At 34.9% G+C, this 25,530-nt stretch overlaps 1 long non-coding RNA gene across 1 annotated transcript; it reads left to right on the plus strand.

Moving 5' to 3' along the window:
- The first annotated feature begins 13,933 nt into the window (after nt 1-13,933).
- Nucleotides 13,934-18,703, plus strand: LOC150058943 (uncharacterized). The gene is made up of 3 exons (XR_016536571.1): nt 13,934-14,019; nt 17,860-17,916; nt 18,531-18,703. It is a non-coding gene; the product is annotated as an uncharacterized LOC150058943 (long non-coding RNA).
- The last annotated feature ends 6,827 nt before the right edge of the window (nt 18,704-25,530 follow it).

Consider the following 25,530-nt stretch of genomic DNA (forward strand, 5'->3'; position numbering starts at 1 on the left):
TTTCACATATAAAAAAAGGACAAATTTTTAAAAAGTAGTTCAATTGCTTTTAATATTTTCAGGAAATTTCCATGAATCTTGTTGATGGAGTATGCTTTTAATCAGTTCATACTGTTTTTTCCAGTCAGATCTTCAAGGCAGATATATAGTATTCTCAGTAATTACCCTGATTATACATGTAACACCTCACTATAAAAATAGATTTTATTCTTTTGTTTCCATTTTATTTCCACATACATGCAAAGTTTTTTGTCAGGTAAACATCCACACATCAACAACATTTTATTTATTTATATTTTTTTCAGTTGTGGGGCTTAAACTCTGGTCCTGGGTCCTGTCCCTGAGCTCTTCAACTCAAGGCTACCATTCTACCATGTTGAGCTACAGTACCACTTCTGGTTTTCTAGTGGTTAATTGAACATAAGAGATTGCCTATACAAACTCCCTTAAGATTTTTGCTCAAACTATTTGATACAACTTTGACATATCATCATTTTCCCTTTCTTTTTGATGCATTTCAATTCTCTGAAATGAACTGTCAATGTCACTAATACCTTAATCTTTGAACAGTTCATTCCAATGTTCAAGCCACTAATTCTAACAGCATTTCTCACAAACATTATCTTTCCCTTTTCCAAAAAACAAAACATAAACATGGCTTAAACTTGGCAAACATTTCTTGTCATTTTCATCCAATTTCTGTAAACTCTCCCTTTCCTTTACCTATTAGAATCAATATTTCCCAGCTAATGATATAGAAAAGCCTCCATCTCACGTCCTCCATCTCATTTGAATTGCTCTCCAGTGCATCTCAATTATTTGAAAAGATTATGACGCTACACAAGACATTCCAAGGCACATTACTCCATTATTCTCACCCTGATCTTGGGCCCCTGGTCTTTGGACTCAAACTCTGACCCTGGACACTATCTGTCAGCTTTTTAACTCAAGGATAGCACTCTACTACTTGAGTTTTCTGGTGGTAAATTGGATAGTCTTACAGACCTTCATGCTGGCTTTGAACTGTGAGCTTCAGATCTCAACCTCCTAATTAGCTAGGTTTGCAGATGTGAGCCACCAGTGCCAGGCTGCATATGTAATTTCTATTTGGATAAGATACATTCATCTCATATTTAAAATATATTGATTCCACATTATAGTTTCTTTTTTCATAAAATGTCATTTTTAGTATATCAATGGCTTAGATTTGTTTTTCCTCTAACTTGTATGAAATTTTCCATTCTAAGGTTTGTTCAATAAACTGTGCCAAAAGCTATTTTATTAATAGCTATTTCTTTTCTGAACTTACCTTACACTAGAAATATGAGATTTAAAGCAAATAAATGTCCTTTTCTAGTGCAAGTTAACCTGTAAGTTATAAAGAGATGGTAGATTGCAGTAAAAAAAATCCTCTTCAACATGAACTGTGTCATTTACTTTGTTTGCTGATGAAATGTGTCAACATTTGCACAGTGAAATATGTTTAAGCGTACATTTCTATTTGCATCAAATTCATCTTCTTCTGGGTTCATGTGTATATTCAAGGAATGAAATTGATTCTCTTCAAGAACTAAATCAGTAACCATTTATTTCAGGCAAAAAGGTAATCAACATGCTTGACTGGTGAAACTATTCAACTCATGAAATTTCCTAAACTATTTTTACATATACACCCAAAATATAAAATATTAGGACAACCACTAAACTAATTTTGGAGAGACAGGATATTATATCCAATTTATGGTTAGGCTCTTAAATGTCCTACATTATTTTGTGAAAAAAAACAGCCCTAAATCCTCATAACAAACATTAAGTAGATAAAGCTCAGAAAAATGTATACTCATCAACTCATAAATTTAATTTGCTTAATTGTATACAATTGTCAGCCTTGAAAATAGAGAATGACACATAACTCTGAAAGGATGCATGCAATACTATATGATCTCTTTCTCTCATGGGCCACCCTTTTTTAAGCATACACTTTCTTTTACTCAGTACTATATAATATGCTAGCAATTCCTCTAGAGAATTACTTTGTTCCAAAAAATCGTATATTGAAACAAAATTAGAGTTATGCCACTTTAATCTCTAAGTTCTATTAGAATACTAATGTTACTTGAATATTTCTCAAAATACTATAATTTTAAATCATAAACTATTTGATCTTATTCCTTCAGGACCTTATTCATAAAGCATTGGTTAAAATGTAGATGTCTGTGTTTGCCAAAATTCTGAGGCCCCAATTTGTCTGTATTATATTCAAGTTCAGTTGTGTAATTAATATGGGGCTACTTAGATTCGTCCTTGGGAAAGATTCCTAAGAACCCAGAATTGTCCCATTCCTTCCAAGTCTTCAGTTGTCTTTTCCATAGCTTTTGGCCACTTATATACAGACACCTAAGGAACCAGTAGTTTATTTCCTCTAAACCTAATACATTCTAGATAAAGTCCTATGTGTTTTAGAAAATGCAGGGAAAGGGTGAATCAATTCTCTGAACACTCTGCACAGTTATCACAGGGTGCAAAGATGTAACCATGAGCTTTGAGCTTACTTGGAAGCCTAAGTCTATTCTATTACTATAGAGCTAAAGACAAGTTCCATAGGACAACGAATCCTAGCTCAGGCTTGAGGGTAGGGCAATTCTATATTGGGAGCAGAATCAATTGATTCTGTCAAGTAGAAGGATCAGGCATTGCAGAAAAAAATAGAGCTTTCCTATACCTATGAATGAAAATGAAAGAATAATTTATTAGCTGAGAATATGAGTGGATGAAAATAATTTCATCAAACATTTTGTGAAGCTTATATAAGTAAATTATATTTATAATATTTTTAAAGTTTGAATCAAAATTTTATCTTTCCCCTAGAAGTCAATAACTTATAATAAAATATATGGGGAAGTATATAATTCACTTGTATATTCTCTAAAAATTCTCTAGATTGTTGGCAATACGTGAGTTTTCCCAGACATGTTTTATTTTTTACTCTTAATAATAAAAAATCAATATCCACTTTCAAAAAGAAAGAATAGATGGTGAACTGTTGGTGGAGGAAATGAAAAGATATATCTGTATATATACATCTGTAGTTCTCTTAAATTTAATAATCTTAAATATTGATATATTATACTAACTTGTGTTAACATATTATTGATGTAATAATATTAAAGTAGCTCATAGCCTACATAAGTCTTCCTTTGTTTCTCATGGGAGATTAGTAGAAACATTAAGAAATGTTCTAGTATTGACCCAAATGTTGAAGGTAGGAATTCTTCACCTTTTTTAAAAATAGGATTCTTCAAGGACAAAAGCAAAGATCAAGCTTTGGTACTTTACTGAACAATTTTCCAAGTATACTTTAATGGCATCATGTGAATGTAACATGTTACCATGCAATACTCCTACCTCACTTATAGAAAATTTTAAGAGATTAACCTATTAGCATATGACTCACAGGCAGTTAATGACATAGCTGTTTTCTTCTATTCTACACTCCTTAATCCTAACGTTATTTAACTTCTCTAATACTAAATGATTTATAGCCGCATACCCAAAGGAAGGGTGTTTTTTGTTGTTCTTTTTCATTCCACTCAACTTAAACTGCAAGTATTTTTTTTTATTTTTTAAGCATTATGTCTTTTTATTGTCAGGATAATGTATAGAGGGGTTACAGTTACATTTGTCAGGTAGTGGGTGCATTAATTCTTGCACATTGATGCCCCTTCTTACGTTTTTGTCCCCTTTTCCCTCCTCTCACCCCCTCCCAATAATCTTGTTTTCCCCCTTCCCTATTTCAAATAAACAAATAAGTGTATATACAAAATACCAGGTAATAAAGTCAGATACAGTAACAGAGATTAGCCATAAGTTCAGACAAAGAGAAGAGAAATAGCATAGTACATTTGCATTTGAATGAACTGACCTCAGAACTATGTTTACATAAGAATATAGATGGACAGTTCTCCCTTCATTTTTCACTAACAGATTCCATCTTTCTGCCACTGAAAGGACAGGGAAACTCAGGATGCTCTCCCTTAAAGATTGAGGGTCTTTTCATAATCATTCCCTACAATAAGTTTGATGAAGTCATATTATCTCACTAGCAAAATTCTTGGTTGTTCAGCCATATAAAGCCACCCCTACCAAAAACCAAATTACCCACCAGCAGTACTTGTTCACCTTTTGGTTAGTTGTTTTACACAAAGAAGAAGCTTCTCTCAAGATCAGACCTGAAGGAATCTTAAAATACATACCCATGAACAAAAACGAAATCCAAGATATCATCTGGAGTGACCAGATAGATTCTTTCATTTGACAGTGACTACAGGCTCTAGAAAAGAGATCAACAGCTTTTCCTTTAAGAATAACACAGTAGTCCGTGTTCACTAAAAGGGAGGTTCTTCCATGCTTAGCTCTAGCTCCAGGTGACAATGACTTGTAAAATCCTTCCATCCTACATGTATCATCAAAGCAGGAAGTAGCACCAAGTATAGTTGCTTTCATGTCCATGTGATATGCCCAGGCCTATGCTTTGTTTTTCTTAAGAGTTAGATTTTATAGCACAAGGATGGATTAACTATCAAAGACTTATAATTCACTATGCTTTAATTATAGAAGCCACTTAAGTAACCTTGCACCAGATCCTAGAAGTCTTAACTTCACATCAAGTTTAAAGTGTATTAGAAGCTAGAGGACATTAATTGATGACTGCAAGAATAGTTAACAAAATATCCGACATGGTTATGAGCTATTGCTGAGATTACTCTGAAGACATGGCCAACTCATTCCAGCTATGCTGCTCCCACCTCCAGATATGATTTTTGCAATCCATTCCTTTTAGAACCATAAAAACAGATACACTTTTGTAGTCCAGATTTAGTACACAGCCTTTGGACCAATATGGAACTGATATTCATTAGTGATGGGAACAGTTATGTAAAGGATGGGCAGAGTTGGGTGGGGTATGTGGTAGCTAACTCAAATCAGATTGTACATGCAACATTACTGCACAGAACTTCAACTCAAAGGGAGTATGTGAAGAGACAATTGGAGACAATAATTCAGCCAGTACAAATGTCAAGCTGGCTGCTCCCTTAATAGAACTCATTTACCAGGAAACGGTGCTTTTTCCTTCTAAACTTACTCTGCAACATAAACTTTTATATAGTGCTCAGGAGCAGAGTCTGTTTATGGAAATTCACTGTTAATTCTGAAGAATAGTTGGAAAAGGAAAGGATTCTTCTCCAATCACTTCATAAATGTCATTAAAATTCCAGAACTTTTACCACATAGGCCAAGATTGTTTTTCAGTTAGTGTGTTTGTCTATATTCTGTAGGATACAAGCAAAAGATGTGATAAGATAAATCATCTTCCAATATGAATTTTCTAGGACTTCACAGAACAATAATGAGCTTCTTTCCATCTCACAGGTCCCTCAGTGTTCCAGGTGATCAGCTCATTGAAATATAGAAATGCCAGTGAATGGTGAAACTGGATTTCTTATGAAATACAGAACTTAGTAAACTTTAATAATTCCCAGTGACAGTAGCATGCTACATACAAGGCTTCTGAAGGAGTAAAAATTACCCAGAAGTCTATGTTATATATTAAGGAATATCCAACTACTTAAGGTTAAGAAAAAAAACATATTACAGATTAGCATGGAGATACACCCTTAAATCCTAAGGATAAAAAAAATATGTCATTCCCATTCAATAACTTCCCATAGACTTCCATGGATATTTCACTCTAACTCATCCCTTTGCTGTTTCAGGCATTTGTGAGATACACACTACTAATCTGTTTTAATTAAGGTGTCCCTTTGTCTTACATCTATTTACTGAACTTATTTTCTAGATAATCTCTTGTTCAGATTTCTCAGATATACTTTCTTCATAGCACTTCCAACAATGGAGCTAGATATGAATCCTCTTATGTTCTGAGGGCCTGAAAGACTGTCATATAAACTAAAATAGAATAAAAGAAAGGAAGTCACTCCTGTCTTTGTAGAAGTAGTTTCAAATCAGCCCTTTGATAACTCTTCAGATTTTCCAAACACTGAATTACTTTATTTATTTATTTAGCCAGTGTGGTTTTCCTGACCTTCAATCAAGTGCTTCCCCCAGAAAATTATGTGAGATAGCAGGCTGACTTTGAGTAACTCTTCACTTGCTGACACACAGCTGATAATTTGACAACTCTTTCTAATTTTTTGTAATGGTCTCTGAGACAACCAGAGTTTTCCTGTTATTCAACACTGCATATGAGCTGCTCAGAACCCTGGCTTGTTCAGTGCCTGATTTTTAAACAAACAGGATTTCCAACCACAGAAAATCAGAGTTTTTCAAAAAGGAGAATCTTTCTGTTCTCTGGGAGGGTATTTTGGAACCACAATTATAGCAATGAGTTTAGCAGAGCTTGAGTTTTAAGTGCATCTTTATTATAATGCAATTTAGTTCTATCTGTCACTAATATAATGAATCTGACACTGATGAACATGCTCAACAGCAAAACAAAAATCCACTGAGCAGAATTGAGCAAGCACAATATGTTTAATCCTACAGCAACACAATTTATCCATTACCTTTCTGACATTTGATTGGAGCTTTTCATAGGGAGCACACTTCATTCCCTTTATCAAGACCTCCAGGTTCGGATTTATTCTTCGAGTGGATAATCCTTCTGCATGTTCAGTAATTCTGCAGTTGAAGTATTTAGTCACTGATCTGTTGCAATAATAACAAAGGAATAAAACAGGTACTCCTCAAAGGTGTGAATTGTGCATGGTAAGTACATAGTCATAAGACAAATGAAAGCATTGAATAAACATGTCAATACCCTTAAACAATATATATACATATGTATTACACAGAAGTTTCAAAATATATTTAGTATGCCCTTTAAAGCATTACCTGCAGAAGTAGAGGGATGCCAATAAAAGAATTTCTTCTGAGAAAACTCATAAAAAGTATAAGCTTTTAGACTCTAATAATCTAGAAAACTGGATTATTCTAATTATAGAAAAATGCTTTCATATAATTTTTGTGCCTGACAAAATGCAAAGTTTTAAACTGCTTTTGGTTCTTTTGTTTTCTGGGTTTCATTACTATAATGTCTTATATTCATTTTGCCAGGTCATCTTAATCATTGAGTGAGAGAATGCGTAACCCTTCTATCATAACAATTCTCATCTTTAGTATAAATACACATTTATATCTACATAACATTCATATTCTCTGAAAGACACTCATTTATGATTTGAATAGCATTATGAACTGAAATGAGAAGTCCCTTGAATCCATTGATAAATTCTTAAAACCCAACAGAATTGCATGCTTTCTTTGTCAAAGATCAGTGTTTTTTTGGAAGGCGAGGAAACACAAGAATTGACATGCAAGGAGGAGAAACTCTAGGAGCTGACAGCAAGAAAGCAGAAAACTGTAAGCCATTAAAAGGGCCTTGGCAGGATACCTAACCTCATTGGAAGGTTAATTTGTGAGTTTCATCCTAAAGAACTATAGATCAAAGAAAGGAAGAAGAAAATGTGGGTATATGTACACAATGGAATTTTATGTTTCCATAAGAAAGAATGATATTGCCCCATTCTTAAGGAAATAGAAAGACTGAAAAAAAATTACTTTTAGTGACGTAAGCCTGACTCAAAGAAACATGTTTCAGTTTCCTTTATTTGCTGTAACTAGAATGTTTCTACAAATCCACAAGTAAACACATTGGATGGTGAAAGATGAAAAATACACTTGAACATGATAAATTATATAGGATTCTAGATATTCATGCAGTGAGACCGAAGGAGAACATTATTAGGACAGGATCACAAAGGTTCAATACCTCTGTGCATATGATTATATGAAGTGATGTTTATCGAAATGAAGTAAACTCCAAGAAATGGAAACAAGATTTTGTGTTATTTGGTTTTTACCCTTTTATCACGATTCTTGTTTTTGGTGCCTTTTTCTTGTATGTAAGTGTATCTGGTTAGGGAAAGGTAAGAGGAAGCACAGAAATTTTGGGAGATAGGGTGAACAAATACAGCTGTAATACACACTAGGTACTATGTTGGAAATGAACTTTACAACTTGAGGGATGCAATAGGAGGAAAAACTTGGGAGATAACAAGAGAAGGTGTCACAATGTTAAAAATAACTGTACTCTTAATCTGACTGTTGTAACTGGAGCCCCTTTGTGCATCACCTTTACAATAACAATAAATATTTTTTTAAAACCCACACATCTAAAATCATCTCATTTTTCTTCACCAAACACCTGATTTTCTTCAACAAAAATCCAAAACAAACACCAAAGACAGCTTCTTCAATGTATAGTGCTAAGAAAATCTCCTCTTCATTTGCAAGCAGCTGAAATTTGACCCCCATTTCTCACCTTTTATCATTTCTGTTTAATTTTGTGAAAGTACTAATCAACTTCAAATAGCAATGAATTTATAGTTATAAGAATTATTGAGACTATCAACTTGTTTGTGTTTCCAGATCACTGAATACATATGATTAAGCATTCATAGCATCCTGACATGAAAATAATTTTCAGCATTATGGTGATTCCTCAAAAGTCTAAACATAGAGCTCTCCTATGAGAGTTCTATGCCCATTCCTTGGCATTTGCTCAGTCATCCAGAAACAAGGACATACAAAAGCTACTATCTCAATAATGTTTACCATAGCTAAGATATTGAACCAACCCTGATGCCCCTCAGTAGATGATTGGATCAGATGATGTGGTACTTATACACAATGGAATTCTATTCTGCCATCAGAAAGAATGACATGGCCCCATTCATACAGAAATGGAAGGACCTGGAAAAAAATCATATTAAGCGAAGTAAGCCAGACCCAAAGGAACCCCCCCATGGTTTCCCTCATTTGTAATATTTTGTACATATCTAGGATTCTCCTAGCAGAGTATTACAATAGCTCAAAAGCTATGTAAATATGGCCATATAGGATGAGACTAAGAGAAATGAACTCTAGGATATGGAAACAAGAGGTTTAACTTTGCTGATGTTGTTCTTTTTATTGTATTTTATTGTTTGAATAATGTATAGAGCGGTTGCAGATATATTCATCAGGTAATGTAATGGGTACATTTCTTTCTTTTTTTTTTTGCCAGTCTTGGGCTTGAGCTCAGGGCCTGAGCACTGTCCTTAGACTTTCTCAAGGCTTGAGCTCTACCGCTTGAGTCTCAGCACCACTTACGGCTTTTTTCTATGTATATAGTACTGAGGAATCAAACCCGGGTCTTCCTGTATGCTAGGCAAGCACTCTACCACTAGACAAACTTCCGGCCCTGGGTACATTACTTCTTGAAATTTGGTATCCCTTCTCATTATTTTGTCCTCCTATCCCTCCCACCAACTCCTTCCAATCATCTTGTTTTCCCCCTTTCCTTCACTATTTCAAATAAACAAAGAAACATATATACAAGGTATATATATATATATATACCAGGTAACAAAGTCAGATTACAGTAACCATGTGAGTTTAACCAAAGTGGGAAAAAAGAGAAAATAACTTCACATAGTACATTAAGAACAACAAACACAAAGATAAACTTCTTGTTTCCATATCCTGGAATTGAAAGGAGCATAGGCTCCATGGCTTCCCACATTTGTAATAATTAGTATAAATAATAATTAGTACAACTAATAATTAGTAATAATTAGTTCAAATAATTAGTTCAAAAGCTATGTACCAATGGTTATACAGAAAGACTAAATGAGGTGATTGTTGTTCTTAATGTACAATGTGAAGTAACTTACTTTCTCTTTTTTCCCCTTATGGTTTATCTCATGTTGTTACTGTATCTAACTTTGTTACCTGGTATATTGTATAACTTTTTACTTGTTTATTTGAAATAGGGGAGAGAAGGGGAAAAACAAGAAGATTGATAGGGGTAGAAGAAGCGAAAGTGGGAGAAAAACATGAGAAGGGGTATCATTGTTCAAGAAGTATTGTACCAACTTCCTGATAAAGGTAACTGAAACCCCTCTAAAAGTTACCATGAATAAAAACTTAAGTGAAAACGGCAAAAATAATTTTCATAGACATTTTACTTCATAAAATCATTATGACATACTCTGTATGTTTTACTAGTCTAATCTTTACAATAAATTTACAAATTACTTACTAACACCAATTAAAGATGCCAGAAGAAGACTGAAGCAAGTTCCAACATATGTGGTATAGACTTATAGATTATGTGGTGGCCAAAGCCTGATGTTTATTTAAATAAATTGCAAACAGTTTACTAGAAGGAAAACCACTTGCACTTTGGAAGAGTATATATCGCTCCAACAAATGGCTCATGGTTCATCTCCCAAGCTAGGAAAACAAATGAATAAAAATTTGGGATTTACACATAATATATATACGTGTATATATATATATATGTATATACATATATACATTATGTGTAACTATGTATATATATTATGTGTCTAATATATATATATTATTAGTAAATCTAAAGGGCAAAGCTAAAACTATCAACTGAATAACTAATATCATTCTTAAGTTGTCCTAAAATTATTTTAATGTATGTATATATATATGTATATACATATGTATATGTGTATTTATATATTTATGTTTTGTACTTTTGCTGGGGCCTGAACTCAGAGCCGAAGGATTGTCCTTGGGCTACTTTGCTCAAGGCTAGCATTCTACCAGTTTATCCCAGATTCACATTTAGTTTTTATGGTGATTAATTAGTAATATCAGTCTCACAAATCAGTCTCAAACCATCATGCTCCTGAGTAGCTAGAATTATAGGCATGAACCACTGGTGACTGGAAGTTTTTTTTTTTAATTTAGCTTCTTGTTTACTTGTAAAATAACCTGTTTACTTTAAAGCTTACTCCTCATTGAGTTTTATAATGCAAGTTTAATCTACTGCTCCAGCTTATAAATTCTAGATACAGATTTCTCAATTGTCTCCAAGTATTTATTCACAGAATAGTCATCCACATATCCATCCTATAAACATTTGCTGTGCAATATCTTAGATTACATTCCTTCATGATATTTATATTCAAGTAGGCAAATCTTTAAAAATGGAATTTTTCATTTTTGTGCATGGAACCAGGCACGATCCTCAACAGTGCAAAAACCTGATATACATCCCATAGTGTTACGCTGACATTAAGTTATGTAGAAGACACAGATATAATTATGATGTGAAGAAATCTCATGGGGAATTTAAAGACAGACTTGCAGCTTGCTGCATAAGAAACAACCAGGGTATGCAGTGATGGTATCTGTGCTAAAAATAGTATATGAGTTTAAATAGACAATATAAATCACAGATATCAATAGTTATTGTTGAAATGAACTGAAACCATAATTTAGAAAATAACATTAGAAAACTGGGTGGATTTTTCTGATAATAAGGTAATAACTACAAGAACTATAAAGGAGTAAGGGCATATAATGGTATTTGACACAAAAGTTGAATCAATTCAACAGTAAAACCCACTAGATGCTATGTGGGAAATGAATTCTACAACTTCGGGTGGGCCCAGAGAGGGAAGTCGGGAAGGGAAAAACTGTGAGAGAATGAGGATGGAGGGGTGTCAATTTTAATGTGACTTCTACTCATCATTTATCACATGATAGATAACAATCCTTTTGACTTTTAAGTCTGACTGCCCCATGCTATGAACACTCATTGTTTTTTTTTTTAACCAAATATTGGGGGTAATAATGCAACCAGTTTCCTAAGATTCATTCTTGCTTTTCCATAAGCTGCTCTAAACCTCAGTGTCATTTGTCTTTTTAGACATTGTGGCAAAATATTCAATTATTGAATGTTTCTTTACATGTTTGGTGTTCTCTGCCATAACACAGGCCTCTTCTGTACACAATGTTATATGTTGCTTTCCTACTCTGGCAGACAGAATAAATCGCAAGTCTGGATTCCCAGTATTCTATTTTACCCAAGATGGATCTTGCTTAATCTCCAAGTCATTTGTTAAAATATCTTCTCCTTTGAAACTAATGAGCATAAGAAATTAAAAACTAAATATCAATAATTTTATTCACTTAATAGCATTTTCACTGGATGTAAAGTTGATTAATAAGAATAAATACCATCCATTAGCAATGCTATCTTTTATTATTATACTCAATATAAATCTGTTGACTTCATGAATGTTGCATTTAAATTATGTGCCACAATCAATCCATACACAGTAGTGACTCCTAATGTTACAATAATGAGCACAAGGGAAATTTGGTTCAACTATCTGCTGCAAAATATCTGCACTGTTTGCTTACTCTGAATTGTTTCTATTTTACTCTTTTCTCTTTCTTTTAAAAATGTTACATGTCCCAAGAATTATAAAAGTGAATAGCTTTTCCAATGTTAAGGGACTATTCTTAGCTAAGTACAGGTGGCTTATAAGTATAATCCTAGCTGCTTAGGATACTGATATTTGAGGATTGTGGTTCAAAGCCAGCCTGAGCAGGAAAATTCCAGGAGACTCTTATTTCTAATAAATCACTAAGAATAGCCTGAAGTGGAGCTATGGCTCATGTGTGCTAGCTTGAACATAAGAACTTGAAGAAGAGTGCCCAGGCTTTGAGTTTAAGAACTAGAACTGCCCCCACCCCTCAGCTGGGGGTGGGGAACAAAACAGAAAAGCCAGCAACAAAAAAGTATAATAATTTCTAATGAGTCTCATCCCTCCTCTTAATATTCTAAAAGAAAATTATTTTGTTCATAAATTAGTAACCATTAATAGAGTGGTAAATGAAATTACTTTTATCAAATCACAAAATAGAAGGAGGCCCTTCTTTATACTTTCCTCAGATGTGTGCTATGTAAATAAAATTTGTAATAATTGTTTGAATTTGAAGTATCTTATTCCTTTCTATTAACTTTATTTTTCCAGTACTGGGGCTTGAATTCAGGGCCTGGACTCTGTCCCTGAGCTCTTCAGCTCAAGAAAACCACCCTACCCTTGAGCCAAACTCTACTTCCTGTTTTCTAGAAGTTAATTACAGACAAAAATCTCAGGTCCTTTTGTGCCCAGGCTGGCTTTGAACCTTGATTCTCAACTCTCAGCCTCCTGAGTAGCTAGGATTACAGCCCTGAGCCACTGAGCCTGGCTTGGCCTGATTTTCTATTAACTTTTAATAAATCAATTCTTACAAGAGGCTTTTGATATTCCTGAAATGCTAAAACAACTATTTTCTTTTGCAGAATCATTTCATTGGCTAGAAGAAATTGCTTCTTAATTGTCTCACCAATCAGAATTAAGGCATTGAGATATGGATCCAGTTATGAGGTGTAAGCAAATATTTGGTACTTTATTTGGCAGCTGATAATAAATAGCTAATAAATTTTTGTACCAGGATCTTACTTGATTCATTGAAATGATTCTTTTTATTTTTTATACATTTTTAATATTTATTGAGAGGGTAATATATATAGAGAGAGAGATAGAAAGAGAGGGGTTACATTTATATTCACCAGGTTCATTGAAATGATTCTTATTAGTAGTCAGTTAAAATGTTCAGTGTAACCCTGTTGGGGCCTGACCTCCATCTCTGAGGCCTGATTCTGGCTCAGCCACAATTAAAGGGCTTTGACCAGGCATTCGGTCCTTTGCATATCTCTCTTAAGGCATCTCTGTGTACATGACTCGATTGAACGCCCCGCAGCTTCGCGGGTCTCACAGCAGCGAAAGTCTCCCGGGCTTTCTCGCACCTGTCCTGCCCAGTACCTGAAAGCCCCACCCAGACCCTTAGTGGTAGCACAGAGGCCCTCTTCCTATTGGCTAGCTTCCCAGTTCCCACCTTCTCCTACCCCAACAGTATATAACTAATTGTCTGACGCAATAAAGAGAGAACATGAGAGCATCAGAGAACATGAGAGAACAGCAGATCAGATCAGCAGAGATCAGTAGATCAGATCAGCAGAGAGATCTGATGTGCTTTCATGGTTAACACTGCTTCTGACTCAGCATGGTTTTTTCTTCCCTGGTAATTGGGGGAGGGCTGGGTCATCGACACTTACCATCTCGTGCGGCTCCCAGGCTGGCCCTGTGTGTCCCTCCCCTTTCCCGTGTTGCTGCCCCAGAAAGGAGCAACATAACCCTAAAACAATTTGCATACTTTAATGTTATATATTACAACCATGTGACACTAGACAACATAGTGCCTGAGTTGGTATTCCCTGTGAAGGAAAAACACAGGAGGGTTTTCTTTGTACTGTTTCTGGTTGCTTCTCGATTAGAAAATGAGATAAGAAGTTATACCTGAATGAAAGCTAAGACAGCATAAAAATATGAGGTAAAGTATATACCTTCAGGGAATTTCCTCAGAAAACTGAAGAGAATTGCAGGTAGGATACGAATGTTATGTGAAGTGTGAAAAATGTACATGAATTTTGGATGGATAAATTTAATCTCCTTCAAAGAGAACTCTTGGGAAGGTATATGATTCAGTTTATGCTTGGGTGAAACTTGGCCAAATTGCCAGAACCATAGTCTTTCATTCTGGAAGCTGATAATCTAAAATAGAAAGCATACTTATATGACTTACAATTCTGTCCCAAGTGGAGATTCTAGTCCCCATTTCAGATCCCCTATCTATCTGCAATTCATTCCTTTTCCATATTCCTTTTGATTTTTTCATCTTGATGTTTGCTATGTAGATATTGGAAATAAAAACTGTAGAGGAGTCCAGAGTATGGTCACCATTTATCATCTCAGCACAGTTTGAGGAGATCAGAGTTCAAGACCACCCAGGACAAAAATGGTTAATGAGACTCCTCCTCAACCGATAATCTAGAAATGGTAGCACATACTGTGTGATCCCAGACTTCTGATCAAAGACACAAGAACCTCTGAAAAATAACTGAAGTAGAAAAAGCCTAGGGATGTGAGTAAGGTAGAATGTTCCAAAACAATCACTCAAGTTGTAGAGTGTAATGCTGGGGCTTAATCTCAGCCTGAAGCCATATGTAAAAGGAAGAGAAATGTGTTCTGTCCCAATATTTCTCATTCTTTGATACTATGGGCTAGAGGGACAAAGATATTTAAATGTTGTCATTTAGATGTACATATGATACTCTCTTTGGTTTTTGTCATGTACTACAGTTGAAAGCCCTGCATATTTTTCTTAATATAATTTTATTGTCAAGTTAATGTACACAGGGGTTACAGTTACATAATAAGGTAATGAGTATATTTCTTGTCAAATATTGTTGCTGCTTCCCTCATTTTTCTCCCACTTTTCCTTCCACTTATACCCCTCCCCCAGATTTAAAGTTCTGCCTTTATATTTCTCTTTTTTTCTACTTCCATTACTATCAGTTAACTCACTTGATGAAATGTGCAACTGAAATTCAATAACAATATGTTTATCATCATTTTAAATGATTTAAATTTATTATAAATTTATAATGAGGTCACTGATCTTTAATCTTATAGATGAAAAAACAGGTGTAAAAATCTTCAGGTGATTCTTTTATAAATAAAGAGATGAAAGTCAAAGTGAGCTAACCTATCCTGAGAGTAAGCCAGTGATAGACACACAAATGTATAGGAACATGTACAGTTCAGATATTTATATAAATACAGCTATAACATTAGAGATAGCTAGTAGAATAAAAGATATATACCTACTTACAAACATTCTAGTAACAAAGTAATAAGAGAGAATGAAGGTATTAAGGAAGAATTTGCTACAATTCATAGACTTAATCCTTAGGGGGCATTGAGAAACTCGCAAACCATTCTGAGACCATTTGCACACTGCATGAAGGTTATTAGTCTTGCTACACTGAAAAGGATATATTTTGTCATAGAAAAAAAATATTAAAAAAAAGAATCAAGAGAGTTGATGGTGCAGCTCCTGTCAAAAGCCAGCAGACAAGAGACCCAATGTTTAAACTCAAGTCCAAAGGCAGGGGAAAATAAAGCCCCATGTTCTAGTCTGAAGGTAAACAGGAGACTTCCCTCTTAGTTGAAGGAAGGTGGTTTGGTATCTGCCTTCTACATCTTTTCAGACCTTCAATAAGTTAAATGAGGTCTAGCCACATTGCAGAAGCAATATGGGTTTACTTATTTAAATCTCACAGCAACATCCAGGGTAATGGTTGACTACCTACCTTGGGTATTTCCTAACCCTCTTGAGTTGATGAATAAAATTAGGCATCCCTCAAAAAAAAATAGAAAAGAAAATTTCCTTTTTTATTATGGTTCATTTACAGAAACAAATATACTTCTTGTACCTGATCTTAATTTGATTATTTCTCTTTCCTTTCCTATATGACAAATGTTATATTTTCTTTTTTTAAAAAATGAAATTTGGAGCCGGGAGTTTCGCCTAGTGGTACATGCTTGCTTATCATGATTGAAGACTCAGGTACAATTCCTCAGTATCACATACAAAGAAAAAAAAGCTGGAAGTGGTGCTGAGGTTCAAATGGTAGAGCTCTATCCTTGGGAAAGTCCAAGAACAGTGCTCAGGCCCTGAGCTCAAGCCCAGGACTGGCAATAAACAAACAAACAAACAAACAAACAAATAAATACATACATACATAAATATAAAAATGAAAGTAACTCAAATATGGAAGTAACCTGTAGAATATATTTACAAAAAATAATAACCTGGTGATATTTTACATAGCAAAATTATTTATTCTCTGTAACAGATGGCAAAGAAAGGGATACTCATTTTTCAATTTATATAAGTGCCTGGAAAATAAAATTAATTTACATTAATAGAAGGAGAATTCTGGTGGCTATTCTGCTTACTATTTTTGATTGACTTAGTGAAAGAGGCAGGAAGGATAATAACTAAGAGTGATAAAACTTGAGGTTTAAAAAATGTGATTAAGAAGTATTGCAGTGGCCCAAAGTGGTAGAGTGCTAGCCTTGAGGAAATAGAGGTCAAGAACAGCACCCTGGGTATGAGTTCAAGCTCCATGACCAAACACCCTGCACTCTCCCCTACCCCAAACATATTGCTATAATTCTAAAATTCTAGCTACTCAGAAGACTTAGATTTGAGGATAGATGTTCAAAACCAGCCCAGGCAGAAAAGTCTGAGAGACTCTTACTTTCTTAACCACAGAAAAAAGCCAAGGGTGATGCTGTGACTCAAGTGGTAAAGTTCTAGCTTGAAGAAAATGGAGCTTAGAAACAACTTTCAAGACCAGGATCATGGACCGGGATTGGCAAAATATAAAAAAAGAGATTATTTTATTTGCACTTAACTGGATTTAATTTCAAGACTCAAAATTGAGACCTGGCTCTGGTGGCTCACACATCTAATCTTAACTACTTAAGATGCTGATGTCTGACGATTGAGGCTTGGGTCAGCGTGGGCAGACAGATTTGAGACAATCTTAGTTCCAATTACCCAGTAAAAGTCAGAAAGCAAAGTGTGGTTCAAGTGTTAGAGGACCAGCTGTGGAAAAAAAAAACAGAGCAATAATTTGGGACCTTGAGTTCCAGACACTTCAAAATCATATGTACACACACACACACATTCAAAATTATACAAATGTATATACTTAAACAGGCAGACTGAGAAAGTAAAGTTACATGAATTCCCTTCTTTTTAAAAAATTATTTGTCTTTTTTTCAAATATTTTTATTGTAATGAAATTGATAAAATGTTAAAAATAATCAGATATCACAGCTAAATTTTTATTCTTACACTGCATATAATTCAGGGTATGTTTGCCTTTAATTTTTCTGCATCATATTTTATTCAAGATGCTTCTCAATGTAAAACCCCAAAACTTCTTAATTTTGTATAACTGAAAGTATACACATGGTTAACAGCAACTCTCTGTTTCTTCCTCCTCAGCTTTTGGTAAGCACAATTCTACCATTGATCAATGAAAGACTATTTTAGACTTCTCATGTAAGTAAAAGCATGATTTGTTTTTTTTGTGACTGGGTTATTTTATTTTTGCAAATTGTAGTTCAAGTTAACCTATGTTGTTTGTCACTCATTAAAATTTTTATTTTTGAAGGTTAAGTAACATTATATTGTCATATTATATATACCAAGATCTCTTCACTTTTTGGTCATTTGTGAGGATATGATGTTATCACATAGTTTGATTATTAAAGAAAAAACCAGTTCACTGTGTTTTGCAATATTATACCTTTGCTTAACCATATTGTAGTTTGTAGTTTTACATTTTAAAGGAGGATACATTTCATGGTAAATATTTTTATTATTATTTAGAAGCTTTCAGGGCACATTCAAATCATGATATGAGAATATGAGAAATTCATTGCTCATTAATTAGTCCTATATGCTACTAAGCAATAAGGTTTCTATTATTTGGAGAATCATCTCTATGTGGAATCAACTAATGTAGGAAATAAACAATTAAAATTTCAAAGACTTTTTTTGATATTGTCAAATTTCCTAAACACAATTTAGGAAGAAAAATAGTAAACTAGAAGCTCAGAAGAAATTGACTTTAATTAAAAAATACTTCCAATATTTTTTTCCTTTCCTTTCAGGATCAGCTGTAAAAATCCATCCCCTGCTTTTCTTCTCAAGATTTCTTACTTGTCTTAAACAGCTCATACTGATGTGAAAAGCAACATTTTGTGATATGCAACAAAAGAAACACCGTACTTTATGATTTTCCAGCTAATGAAGCAAAAGAGAAATAGAAAGCAATGGTTTACTATGTATTTTGTCAGATCTGTTGTGAAGAATTGTAGGTTTGGGATGTTAATCCATAATATAGATTGGCAGTTTGAGTATATACAAAAAAATCTCATAGAACAGTACTTGTGCTACAGTTGCTCAGTGTAACTGAGTCACAGAGGAAAAGTAATAGCTCTAAGATTTTTTCCCCTGAAAGTCATTTTGACTTTATTGTTGGAGGCATATTTATACTTCATTATGGACATAAATCATTCACATCCTGGTCCACAGGAAAGAAAGTACAATATGAAAGTTCCTTTTCGTTTTTTCATACATTTTTATTGTAATTAATAGAAGGGTTACATTATATTCACCAGATAGAAAGTGCATTACCTCACAAACATTGATACCCTTACTCATGTCTTGGTCCCCATCTTCCCCCCCACCCTGCCCTTCATCTTGTTTTCCCCCTTCCCGATGATATTTCAAATAATAGAATAAATATATATAAAATATATCCGATAACAAGGTAAAATACTGTAACAATATGAGAGAACCAAGGGACAGCAAAAGAGATGAGAGATAACATAGTACATTAAGGACAACAGTCACTCATTATATGGCTTTTGTTTCTAAATCCTGGAAGTCCTTCCACTTAGAGTCATACTATGTGGCATTATGTATGTAGGTTTTACTCTATTGTAAATCTCTGCTAGGAAAGCCCAAGGTTTCTACTGATTATGACAAATGAGGGAAACCATTGAGCCTATGTTACTTCGAGTCTGTATTACTTAACTTAATATGATTTTTTCTAAGTCTTTCCATTTCCTAACAAATGGGACAATGTCATTCTTTCTGACAGCAGCATAGAATTCCATTGTGTACAAATACCGTATCTTGTTGATCCACTCATCAACTGAGGGACTTCTGGGTTGGTTCCATATCTTTGCTAAGGTAAATAGTGCTGCAATGAACATCTTGTGCTAGGTGGATTTAGTATATCCTTCTTTCTGGATGATTGGGTAAATGCCAAGTAGTGGAATTGCTGGGTCATAGGGGAGCTCTATGTTTAGTCTTTTGAGGAATCGCCATACTGCTTTCCATAGTGGTTGAACAAGTTTGCACTCCCACCAACAGTGTAGTAGCAATCCCTCCTGCCCACATCCCCTCCAGCATCTATTGTTATTAGATTTCTTGATCCTGGCCATTCTAACTGGAGTGAGGTGGAATCTGAGAGTTGTTTGATTTTTATGAAAGTTCTTTTTCTATACAAAACGAGATGCATAACATCAGATTTAACAGAAATGCAGAATAGGTATGGATTCAAAATATATTAAAATATATTTCGTGTCCAGCTATTAAGTACCATGTAACACATGCAATGATAAAGTTGTAGCTGGTGAAGCTTTTCAGAGATATTCCTCATAAGAGGCGTGGAATTCCTTAGAAAATTCTGAAATAATACATTAAAGAACACACACACACACACACACACAACTCCAAGATTACATATCCATCAAATGTTCGTTGGTTTGCTTATCTCTCAAATTAAACTACTGCCCAAAGCAATTTTATTTTTAGGTGAATATTTTAAGCCTCTCATAACTTGCAATTTAAATCAGAGTAAAATCTGTTGTATTGTTCACTGTAGCTTTTATTTTTACTTTTGGTAAAATAACTATACAAAACTGTTGCTATATTAGCAAATTTCAAGATGATTTGTGACGGCTATAGCTTTATAATAATTATTCCTGTATTATCAACAGTTTTACAAATTACAATTATTATAAAGCAATAGCCTTAACCAATTATTTTGAAAACTGTGAAGATATCTATCTAGCTGAATGAATTTGCAATTCTTTCTTGACCTCTTACATTTTTGCTTTAATCTCATACTTGTGAAATTTTCATTTAATTATAATTTTCAGCTCCACAAATTCATTTTGCTTCTACGTCTTAATTCATACTTTCATTTGGCTCATTTATATTTTTGTCTCTTTTACACATCTTCCTCCAGCTTTTGGACATTATAATGAGAGTTGTTGTTATTGTTGTTGTTAGTTTGTTTGTTTGTACTGGTATTGGTTCCTGAACTCAGGACCTGAGTTCTGTTCCTGATTATTTTATTTGCTCAAGGATAGCAGGCTACCACTTGAGCCACAGTGCCATTTCAAGCTTGTTCTAAGTAGTTTAATGTAGATAAAACTCGCATAGACTTGCCTTCACAGTCTAACTATGAATTGGTATCCTTAGTTCTCAGCCTCCTGATTAACAAAGATTGCAGGTATGAGCTACCAGTGCCCAGCTATCATGCGTTAAAGTACTTGTTTAGCAAATTTGTCATCAGTACATTCCCAGCAGTTGTTTCTCTTGGCTTGTTCAATTTTTTGCATTTAATGCATCATATTCCCTTATTTCTTGAAAGATTTCTAATTTTGTCGATACATGCATATTTGAATCTAACAATAGGAAATCATCTTCTCTTTCCCCATAGTGAATCATATTTTGATTCATAGAGAATCTGATGGAAACTTTATATTTGGTCTGTGCTAAGCCTGGGACTTTTCCTAGGTACATTCACCAATATTATTTTTTTAAATTTTTATTGTAATTAATAAAAGGGTTACATGATATTTGCCAGATAGAAGGTGCATTAATTCACATACATTGATACCCTTTCACATGTCTTGGTACCCATTACCCTCCCCCCACCCCCACCCGTCTTGGTTTTCCCCCCTTCCCTATCAAATTTCAAATAACCAAATACAAATAAATTCAATATATCAGATAACAAAGTGAGATACTATAACTATATGAGATAACCAAGGGACAGCAAAGGAGATGAGAGACAACATAGTACATTAAGGACAACAATCATTCATTATATGGCTTTTGTTTCAATATCCTGGAGGTCCTTTCAATTAGCTTCATACTATATGGCCTTATGTATCAAGGTTTTGCTCTGTTGCAGATCTCTGCTAGTAGAGCCCAAGATTTCTACTGATTATGACAAATGAGGGAGACCATTGAGCCTAAGTTCCTTTGAGTCTGGCTTACTTCACTTAATATGATTTTTTCTAAGTCTTTCCATTTCCTAACAAATGGGTCGATGTCATTCTTTCTGACAGCAGCATAGAATTCCATTGTGTACAAATACCACAACTTGTTGATCCACTCATCAACTGAGGGACATCTAGGTTGGTTCCATATCTTTGCTATGGTGAATAGTGCTGCAATGAACATTGTTGTGCTAGTGGATTTAGTATGCCCTTGTTTCTGGATGGTTGGGTAAATGCCAAGTAGTGGAATTGCTGGGTCATAGGGGAGTTCTATGTTTAGCCTTTTGAGGCACTGCCACACTGCTTTCCATAGTGGTTAAACGAGTTCGCACTCCCACCAACAGTGTAGTAGTGATCCCTCCTGGCCACATCCCTTCCAGTATCTGTTGTTATTCGTTTTCCTGATCCTGGCCATTCTAACTGGAGTGAGGTGGAATCTTAGAGTTGTTTTGATTTGCATTTCTTTTATGACCAGAGATGTTGAGCATTTCTTCATGTGTCTATAGGCCATTTTGGTTTCTTCTTCAGAGAAGTCTCTCTTTAAGTCTTTGGCCCATTTTTTAATGGGATGGTTGTTACTTTGGAGATTAGTTTTGGAGTGATTCAATTTTTTGAGTTGTTGATATATTTTAGATATGAGGCCTATTCCGTTGTTTGGTTGGTGAAGATCTTCTCCCACTCTGTAGGCTTCCTAATTAATTTTCTAGCTATGTCCTTTGCCATACAAAAGCTCTGCAGTTTAATGCAGTCCCACTTATCCAGCCTTTCTCTGTTTTGTTGTGATTCTTGGTGCTTATTAAGAAAGTTTCGACCTGTGCCAAGGAGGCCTAGTGTATCTCCTATTCCTTCTTGTAAAGTTTTCAGAGTGTCAGCTTTTACCTCCAGGCCTTTGATCCATTTGGAGTTAATTCTAGTGCAAGGTGACAAAGAAGGATCCAACTTTAGTTTTCTGAAGGTGCTTAAGCAGTCTGTCAGCACAACTTGTTGAAGAGGCTGTCTTTCTTCCATTCTATTTTTTTTTGGCTCCCTTGTCAAAGATTAGGTGGCCATAGGTCTGTGGTTTAGTATCTGGGTCCTCAGTTCTATTCCACTGGTCTTCAGGCCTATTCTTGTGCCAGTACCAAGCTGTTTTGAGAATTATAGCTCTGTAATAGAGTCTATAGTTTGGAATTGAAATTCCTCCAGCCCTGTTCTTTCTGCTAAGAAGTGTTTTTGCTATATGGGGTCTTTTATTATTCCATATGAAATTTTGAATTGCCTCTTCTATTTCTTTAAAGAATGCCATTGGGATATTGATGGGTATTGAGTTGAATTTTTGGATAGCCCTTGGCAAGATTGTCATTTTGACAATGTTGATTCTTCCAATCCAGGAGCATGGGAGGTTTTTCCATTTCCTTAGTTCTGCTTTAATTTCCTTTTTTAGGGTTTTAAAGTTTTCATCAAAAAGGTCCTTTACATTCTTAGTTAAGCTAATTCCTAGGTACTTTATTTTCTTTGAGGCTATTGTGAAAGGAGTTGCTTTCCTGATTGTTGCCTCGTTCCTCTCACTGTTGGCGTAAAGGAAGGCAGTTGATTTTTGAGGGTTGATTTTAGAACCTGCTACTCTTCCAAAGTTTTGAATCAGCTCAAGGAGCTTGGGAGTAGAGTCTATAGGATTCTTTAAATACAGAATCATGTCATCTGAAGAAAGGGATAGTTTTATTTCCTCCTTCCCTACTTGGATCCCCTTTATGCTTGCTTCTTGCCTTATTGCACTTGCTAGGAATTCTAGTACTATGTTAAAGAGTAGTGGAGAGAGTGTGCATCCTTGCCTTGTTCCTGATTTTAGAGGGAATGGCTTTAGATTTTCACCATTAAGTGTAATACTAGCAGTGGGTTCCTCATACACAGCCTTTATTACATTGAGTAATGTTCCATGGATTCGTAGTTTCTCCAGAGCTTTTAACATAAAGGGGTATTGGATCTTGTCAAATGCCTTTTCCGCGTCTATTGAGACAGTCATGTGATTTTTGTCCTTGCTCCTGTTGATGTGTTGAATTATATTAATTGATTTTTATATGTTGAACCAGCTTTGCCTCCCTGTGATGAATCCAGTTTGATCATAGTGTATAATTTTTTTTGATGAGTTGTTGTAGACGGTTGGCCAGTATTTTGTTGAGAAGTTTTGCATCAATGTTCATCAAATAAATAGGTCTGTAGTTCTCTTTCTTTGATGAATCTCTGTCTGGTTTGGGGATGAGGGTTATACTGGCTTCATAGAATGAGTTTGGTAAACAACCTTCATTTTCAATTTCGTTGAAGAGCTTGAGGAGTATTGGTGTGAGCTCAGCTTTGAAGACCTTATAGAATTCAGCTGTGAATCCATCTGGTCCTGGGCTCTTTTTAGGTGGAAGTTCTCTAATTGCCATTTCTATTTCAGAGCTTGAAATAGGCCAGTTGAGTTGGGTTAGCTCTTCTTGGTTCAGTGTGGTTATGTTAATATTGACTAGGAATTCATCCATTTCTTCTAGATTCTCAAATTTGTTGGTGTAAAGGTTTGAGAAGTATTCCCTCATGATATTCTGGATCTTGGTAATTTCTGTCGTGATATTACCATTTTCGTCCCCGATTTTGTTTATTTCGGTATGCTCTCTTCTTTTTTTGGTAAAATTTGCTAAGGGTTTGTCAATTTTGTTAATTCTTTCAAAGAACCAACTCCTTGTTTGTTGATTCTTTCTATAGTTTTTTTGGATTCCAAATCATTTAATTCTGCTTTGATTTTAATAATTTGCTTCCTTCTACTGGGATTAGGGTTGGTTTGTTGCTCTTTTTCCAGGAGCATAAGGTGAGACATTAACTTGTTGGTTTGCAATTTTTCCAACTTGTTGTTGTAGGCACTCAGCGGTATAAATTTTCCTCTGTGTACTGCCTTTGCTGTGTCCCAAAGGAGTTGGTATTTTGTGTGCTCCTTATTGTTAAATTTCATAAACTGTTGGATTTCTGTTCTGATCTCTTCGATTACCCATTGGTGATTCGACAATGTGTTGTTCAGTCTCCATGAGTTACAGGGTTTTCGTTGGTGGAGATGTGTGTTCAGTTCCAATTTGATTCCTTTGTGGTCTGAGAGTGTGCATGGAATAATTTCAGTGTTTCTGAATCTGTCCAGGTTTGTTTTATGGCCTAAGGTGTGGTCTATTTTGGAAAATGTTCCATGTGCTGCTGAGATAAACGTATATTGTGTTGTTGCTGGGACATTCACCAATATCATAATTTTATCTTAAATGTTGCTGCTTTCAAATCTCCTAGTATTCACTGACTGGATCTCAAAAAGAACTATAGGAATATGAGTGGGCAAAGCAAATCAAACAGCGCATGAGCTGTGTAAACCCTTTAGAAGACATTTTCAGAGGGGAAAAGACTTGCAATAAAGGATTAGAGGTACAACCACAGCTCTTACCTCTTTTGCTGTACTTCTTATATCAGAAGAACCAATCAATAAGCAGAGCACCAGTTCTCTGCATTTGGAAAAGAAGCTGCATTTTCTGACTGCGACTGTCAAAATCTGTATATTAACTGCTCCTGGAATGTGTACACAGTTGCTTGCTGTGGGATTGATAGGTAGAGAATGGGTTGCTGCTACTGTGATAAAAGCTGAAATCTAATTAGAGCAACAAACTTTTACTAGAAAAGCCTTGGTTGGTACAGACCTTCAGTAGACTCTAGAGTCCACAAATAGCTCCACCAGATAGATTCTGCCAGTGAAATTATTATCTAAGTGAGGAGATTGCTTTCTATTCTACTCTGCCATTTTTTCAGAAAACTTATGGGT

The sequence above is a fragment of the Megascapheus bottae genome, chromosome 9 (genome assembly GCF_031878675.1).
Source record: "Megascapheus bottae isolate mThoBot1 chromosome 9, mThoBot2.hap1, whole genome shotgun sequence".
NCBI lineage: Eukaryota > Metazoa > Chordata > Mammalia > Rodentia > Geomyidae > Megascapheus > Megascapheus bottae.